General features: G+C 42.7%; 1 pseudogene; it reads right to left on the reverse strand.

Moving 5' to 3' along the window:
* Positions 1–1,566: 1,566 nt before the first annotated feature.
* Positions 1,567–3,703, reverse strand: LOC149203520 (subtilisin-like protease SBT1.5 pseudogene; annotated as a pseudogene).
* Between the last annotated feature and the right edge of the window lie 3,463 nt (positions 3,704–7,166).

Consider the following 7,166-nt stretch of genomic DNA (forward strand, 5'->3'; position numbering starts at 1 on the left):
TAGACGTACAATAGTGTGGTTGAGAGATTCTCTCAACCACACACTAAACTAGGAGAAACTAAATTCCTATTATATAGGAACAAACTCCTCAAATAGAAAAGTACAACCATAGACAAGTAGGAATTAATTATTTCCAACTCCCCCCCTTAATGACTACTTGTCATGATAGTCAAATCCACCATCATCATGCGAATTGCATGTACAAAACCTCCAAAAACACAATCTGCCGCCCTCGGATAGATCCAAAACTTTTCCAATCCCACGGATCCCGTTGAAGGTGAATTGGCGCGATCCTGAACGAAAAACCCGCACCCATTGGCGCGATTAATGGCCTAACAGACATGCCAGTTGGCCTTCCTGGCATTGCTGTTAGCGCGAAAAACGCCAATCCCCTTCTACTCAGAAAAAAAAACATCTGAGTCCGAGCCAGGTGTTCTGCAGTCCACCTGCTCAATTGAGCACAAAGCTCTCGTGTACACACAGCCACAAAGGCACGCTGACTCAACTCAGCCAGAGCTCAACACAGCCACGAAGGCTAGCTTGTCAAACAACGTGTTGACATCCACGATTCCAGCCACAAAGGCACCTCAAGCCACACAGGCGATTCAGCCACAAAGGCAAGCTGGCCACAAAGGCACTTCAGTCACAAAGACTATATAGATGGTTTCTGGCTCACCACCAACCCTCACATTCAGTGACAAAAGATGGTTTCAGGCTCACCACCAACCATAAACCATTACAAAGTGGTTTTAAGATCACCACGAACTTTCAGATGCCTTTAAAAATCTTACATCTGATTCCACATTTTTGGAGTTTCTGGGTACATACAATGACTATTACAATAACATGCTAGGGAGTCTATTCCACTAACTCAAACAAACATCTACTTTGTTGTCCACCATAACCGTTGTTGCTGCTGCTTTACCTCATCTATTCATTGTTCATATCTTGGGCATCTTTGTCAAATAAATTCTTGGAACTTCCATGAACCTGTCATTCGTTAGAGTCGCGAATTCTAACAAAATAACTTCATATTGAGGTCGCGAATCTCAATATGTATACAAATTTCCAAGACTAATTTGCCTTTACACATACCCAAAAAAAAAATACACTGCAAACTTAACTTCAAAGTGGTCTCCACACAAGGCTAGGGCTGGCAATCTGCAACAACCTGTTGGATCTCAATCGGCCATCACCGGCCCTGGCATACCCAAAACTGCACATAGGAAATGGTTGCTCTCGATTCACACAACCTCACACATCTTCGTCTTCCTCTGCTATTTCGTCAAAGGAATTGAGACGAGTCCGATGCCGAAATCGAGGGTTGGAGTCCCATCCCATCAGGTCCCCAAGTCGCAGGCCGCTCCTGCTACAGCAATTTCCATGGAAGATGGGCAGCGAAATAGCCCCTTTACTAACTCACCAAATCTGTATGGCTATTCCACCATCTATTCTCATAATTCCTTATCGAATGCGACTGATCTCAAAGATAAAAGGCCTAACCCTCTCCAATCCACCACGCCCATCGACGGGTAGGGCGAGGCCTGCAATTCGAAACTGGGTCTTCTAGTCCAGAAATTTCTGCTCCATTCGGAACTGCTTCTCACCGCCTTCAGGCGTCTCCAATTTCTTGACAGCAATTGGGACGAGAGTCGATCCAGCGACCGCTGATGTCCAAACTCTGAATCCTCCGCTTGCCAGATAGCACGACAACCTCCAAGTTCGTCCCCTTCTTTTTCCGTCAACGCAGGAGCCGTTCCACTGAACAATTTCTGAGACCGATTTCACAAATAGAGGTAGCAAATTAACTGCGTTTTGAATTGTATTCAACACTGGCCAGGACACCTGACACGGCAGCATCAGTAAAAAAAAAAATCTTTTGGCCCGAAAGGCATCTTTAGCCCCTCCGATAATTCGCAGTAAGCAGCCACGCACAGAACCACCGCCAACAAAGCCCGCAAAACCCTGGCCATTACAGCAATTAACAATTCAAAACATTCAATTTCTAGTCGGCGCAATTGAGTCTGGACAACGTTCTCCACACGAGCTGCGCACTCTTCACAGATCCATGCACAAGCAACACTCTTATTCCTTTCACCTCCACTCCTCCATTCACCAGAGCACCAGTTCAACGCATCTTCCTTCACATCTGTGGTGAGGTAACATTTGTTGCCTGCGGGTCCGCCTAACAACAATCCCGAATCCGCTTCTCCAGTTTCGATTCCCGCGCCAGCGCTGACTAAACGTTTCGCTGGGAATCAACCATCCGAGAAGTCCCCATAACCATGCAAATGCTGACACGAAAAAACGTACACCATCAACACTCAATGGCAGTCATCATGATAGCAGATCTAATGGCAGCGGGGCTCCAGTCGGGATGCGCTCCTTTGAGCAACATCGCGACCCCGATAATGTGCAGGCATGACATGGAGGTCCCGGAGATTATATTGAACTCCGTTTTCCTGCTGTCGTTTGAAAGACCCGTAGGAGCAACCGAGTCTGTCCAAGCAGCTAGAATGCTCAAACCAGGGGCTATAATGTCGGGTTTGAGAATTTCAGGCGATATGGAATTGGGCCCTCTGCTGGAAAAGGAAGCTACAACAGGAGCCGGCTTGAGTCCAAATTTGGTGCCATGAAATATTACGGTGGCGGTAGGGTATTGGGTTGAGATGATGTACTGGCGGATCGAATACCCGTCGGCACTACCGACTGCGATAGAGGGGAGCAGATCGGCAGTGGGGAGAAGCCCTTCCTCAGAGTCTGTATTTGAAATAATCATGCCTACACCTCCCGCCTGCATGACCACGAGCCCTTTCTCCGCCCTAGAATTTTCGCCAGGCGGACACAACACGATCTTGCCACTGACAATTTTGGGATCCAAGGACCCCTCCTTGCACAGAGAAGACGAGGAATTGCTGCCGTTGTTCTCCTGAGGATAGAAAAGAGGCACTAGACGTCGTGCGTTCAATCTTTTTCCGCTGTACAACGACACGCCATGGATGACCGCCCCATTGCCAAGCTGAACGTCGGCAGGGAAGTCACGATCCAGGGTGTCGGCCACAACTGTGGTCATCCACGGGGCCACGTTTACGACCAACTGAGCCTCGGGGCCGTAGTTACTCGCTGGCACAGAAACCAACACCCCCTGCTTCGCCGCCTCAAAGGTGGCCATCGCAAATTTGTCTATAAAATAAGGAGCATTTTATCCTATGATTGACATAGAAATAACGTCTACTCCATCATCTAGCGCCTAGTCGATAGCAGAGACTACATCTGAATCAAAGCAGCCATTGACCCAACAGACTTTGTAGACAGCAATACGTGCCTGGGGCGCTATTCCTTTGGCGATTCCCCGAGCGTAACCCATCATGCTGGCTCCCTCAACATACCGGCCCGCGGCGATGGAGGCGGTGTGCATGCCATGGCCTTCCGAATCCTGCGCTGAATGGAACTTGTCGATGGTGTCGTCGTCCAAGGTACCATACATCGCTATTTGCATTGTTTGCCCCAATTGTGACAAACCTATCAATAAATGTTTCCGCAGGAAGGCCTGTTGGTGACAACTGCGCGGCGTGGAGAACATACTTTTCCTGCACGTTGGAGCAAAACCCAACAAAGATTTTGTTGAGGTCGCCCCTGAGAACCGATCCATACCACACGGACGAGGAGTCCTGTACCACCACTCTACCGACCACCACTGCATTGGGCGCGAGGAAGGCATCCACTGCAATGTCTGGAACCCACGGCCCTAGAGGAACAGATGTCCTCTACCCTCTGTAATCCAACTTTACATGCTCCGCTCCTTCTGCCCCCGTTGAAAATGTCATGCATCTTCAATTGCCTCCCTAATTGATTCCTCATCGACGAAGGAAGGATGGTAGAAAACTTTGGCCTTGCTGTGAAGAACATCGACAATGGCATCCTCGATACCTTCGAGGCCCTTGATAGCCTTCTCGATGGAGGCAGCGCATGCAGAGCATTGCATGCCAGAGACCTTAAAGAGGGCCTTTCGGATCCCCAACAGCTGCCTTGACGAGTCCCGGGGGGATTCGATGGGGTACCTCGGCATCAATGGATAATGAGGAGGCGGAACAAGAACAACACCGGATTCCCTCTCCCTATCTGCATCCCTTTTAACCATACAGTGGTAGCGACAGTCGCTCTTACAGTCCCATTCTTTCGAACACAAGTACAGAGGTTCTTGCATAAACCAGGCACCTTCCACAGAAACATCAATTACAAGCAGTTTGCAATACTTGAAACAAGTTTTTTTTTTCCTCGACACAGCAAGTTTTCTCGCAGTTCTCTACACATGACCTGTAAAGAGGATCGGCATCGCCAGCGCTTGCGTAGGAAGCCACCACCGAGCTGAGGAGGAGTACCAGCACGAGAACCATCAAACCTGGCAGGTCCCGATCTGCCATCGCTAATGCTTTCAAATCTTCCACTGCCTCTTGATCGGATCTCTCTCCCAACTGGCAGACACACCACGGTTGGTTGCAGGTCACCAGATCCACGGCAACGTTTCACAGCTCCTCTGCTGCAAAACTCCGATGCTTAACCTCCTCCGCAGATGGAAAATTCGTGATGGACAACAAGCAGAGTAAACAAACAAAATAATCATAAAACTCTTTATTTTCCCTCATCCCAGGAGGGCCAAGCCCAGGCCCTCACAGGCTCTGATACCAAGATAAAATTGCAGTCACTCAAAATATATTCTATTAATTGTTGAATGAGGAAATTACACACATATTTATACAATCAATAGTCTTAAGATAGGAATGCTATCTTAGACGTACAGTAGTGTGGTTGAGAGATTCTCTCAACCACACACTAAACTAGGAGAAACTAAATTCCTATTACATAGAAACAAACTCCTCAAATAGAAAAGTACAACCATAGACAAGTAGGAATTAATTATTTCCAACTAAACTTTCATTTATGATATGTATTCAATAGGGAGCTATAAGGATCCATATTGTACCTTCATGGCAAACCAGAAAGATGAGGCATTGAAATCCCCAAAACCTTACCAGTTTAAGTTGAAGTTGGATTGGCGGTATGAGAAAGTTTTACGTGCGCCTCTCATGGCTACACTCTGGGAGCCGCCGACGTGAGCGCTAAGGTTAGTCGGGATTTTTCCAACCATGGATAAGTAAAAAGAAATTATAAAATATAAAATATACCATTATCATAATAATAAGGCAAAGTAATCAGAGATAATCAGAAAAGGGAACAATAGGACCAATTTTAACTTTCACAATTTTGAAAAGAAAAACTCAAATCTTACATGGTTGTAATCCTCGACCCCATACATTGTGGGTCATTGAGAAGAGTTGGTGTTATTCGAAACATTCAAAGATGTCAAACTGTCTCAGAATCTCCACGGATGGTAGGATTTCCGTGATGCAAGCTGCAATGTCCCTCGTTCAAAAAAACAATAGAAGAATATTAGTACTTAAGAGTTGTTTGATTAAACCAAACGTTTACACGGAAATAATCGAGTCATGAGGATAAACTAGCATCAAAATGCAATTAATTTCACGAGTAGAGATTACCTCGAGAGAGAGGTTCGGATGGTATATCGATGGTGAAGAAGATACGTTGTGCCAAACAGTGGCTTCGCATCAGCTGACATGCTCAATGCACATGTGGTGAAACCAGGAAGGAGAAACAAAACAGAAATGGGAAACTGCCAAGTAGAAAATGGAGTAATAGGGTTTGGTGGAGCCCCAGGTGGAAGTCAAATATACAAAAAAAAAATTCCACGATGCTCCAGTGGGATTGACAATCCATGGGATAATCACATTGCTGGGCTATCGCGGCAAACAATCAACAATTCGATTCCTCTAAAAGTTTAAATGTTAAATGTACACCAGCTTCGAGTCACATAAAATTAAATAGAATGTATCAAAGAAAATAAATCTATGTACAGTAACATTAATATGTTGTGATTGACACTATCTCACAAAATATCACAAAATAATTTTTTATGGCAAAAATTAGAAATACACTTCATATATGATAACGTAACCATAAATTTATTACGTATAATGGAAATGGAAATTGACATTAGAGTTGTTAACCATAAATTTATTACCTATAACGGAAATCGAAATTGACATTAGAGTTGTTAATGGTAATAGGAATCGTAAGATTTATGTAATAACATGGATAACATTTACAATATAAAGTGAAGGTAGATGTAATTATAAACCAAGATATTTAATATAAAGATAAGAAACAAATAATCCTTTTTTCCCATTCAATTCATGTAGTGTTCTCAAAAATAACGAAATGAATCCGTATGGATGTCGAAATATTACCGAGTAATTAACTCATACAGCCCAAGTACAATAAATGAAAGAAATGAAACCAATTACCATCCTATAGTATTTGATGTGAAAGATATATTCCCTGTTACATATGCATTGTTATGTAAGCGAAGAATTAAACTCCATTTTCTTAGTGAAAATTCAGATTAATGAATTTCTCAAGGGAATATGAAACCATATATACTTTGCATGAGGTACATGGAATATAAGTGTAGTTATTTAATTTATGCATCATCCACCTTTTAGAGTTGACTTTTAAAAGCCATTGCAAATGGGAGTTTAATGTAGGATTGAATTTCCCTCTGCTATTATTTTTGGATTTGCTGAATGCCACTATTCTGTTTTCTAAGTAATTTTGATATACCTAGTTTTAAAAAACATTATTAATTACACAACATTTTAATAATGGTATGCTATTACCATTTCATTTTTTTTTTCCATAGGGCTATTATTATGTGTTTATTTTTAACAAACTCATATTTATTGATTTCTATACTCATGAAAAGATTTTGACCATTTCACAGTTTGTGTTTCATCAAAATCTTTGCAAAAAACATATATACACCAATTCATTAATTATTCATTATTTAATTTGACAATGACCTTAAGATTTTTACTAATTTGGTTAAAAAAATATTTATTAAATGAGAAATTATTTAAATTATAAATAATTAATAAATATTTACATTAAAATTATTTACTAGCACAACCACATTTACCAATGTAGTTGATATAGACCAATAGGCATATATGAAGTATATATATTAATACAACCACATTTTCCAATGTGGTTGATATACGCGATAGGCTTATATCAACCACCTTAATAAT

Source organism: Pinus tabuliformis, chromosome 2_1, assembly GCF_031772625.1.
Source record: "Pinus tabuliformis cultivar Carrire ecotype Pingquan chromosome 2_1, CPIR1, whole genome shotgun sequence".
Lineage (NCBI taxonomy): Eukaryota > Viridiplantae > Streptophyta > Pinopsida > Pinales > Pinaceae > Pinus > Pinus tabuliformis.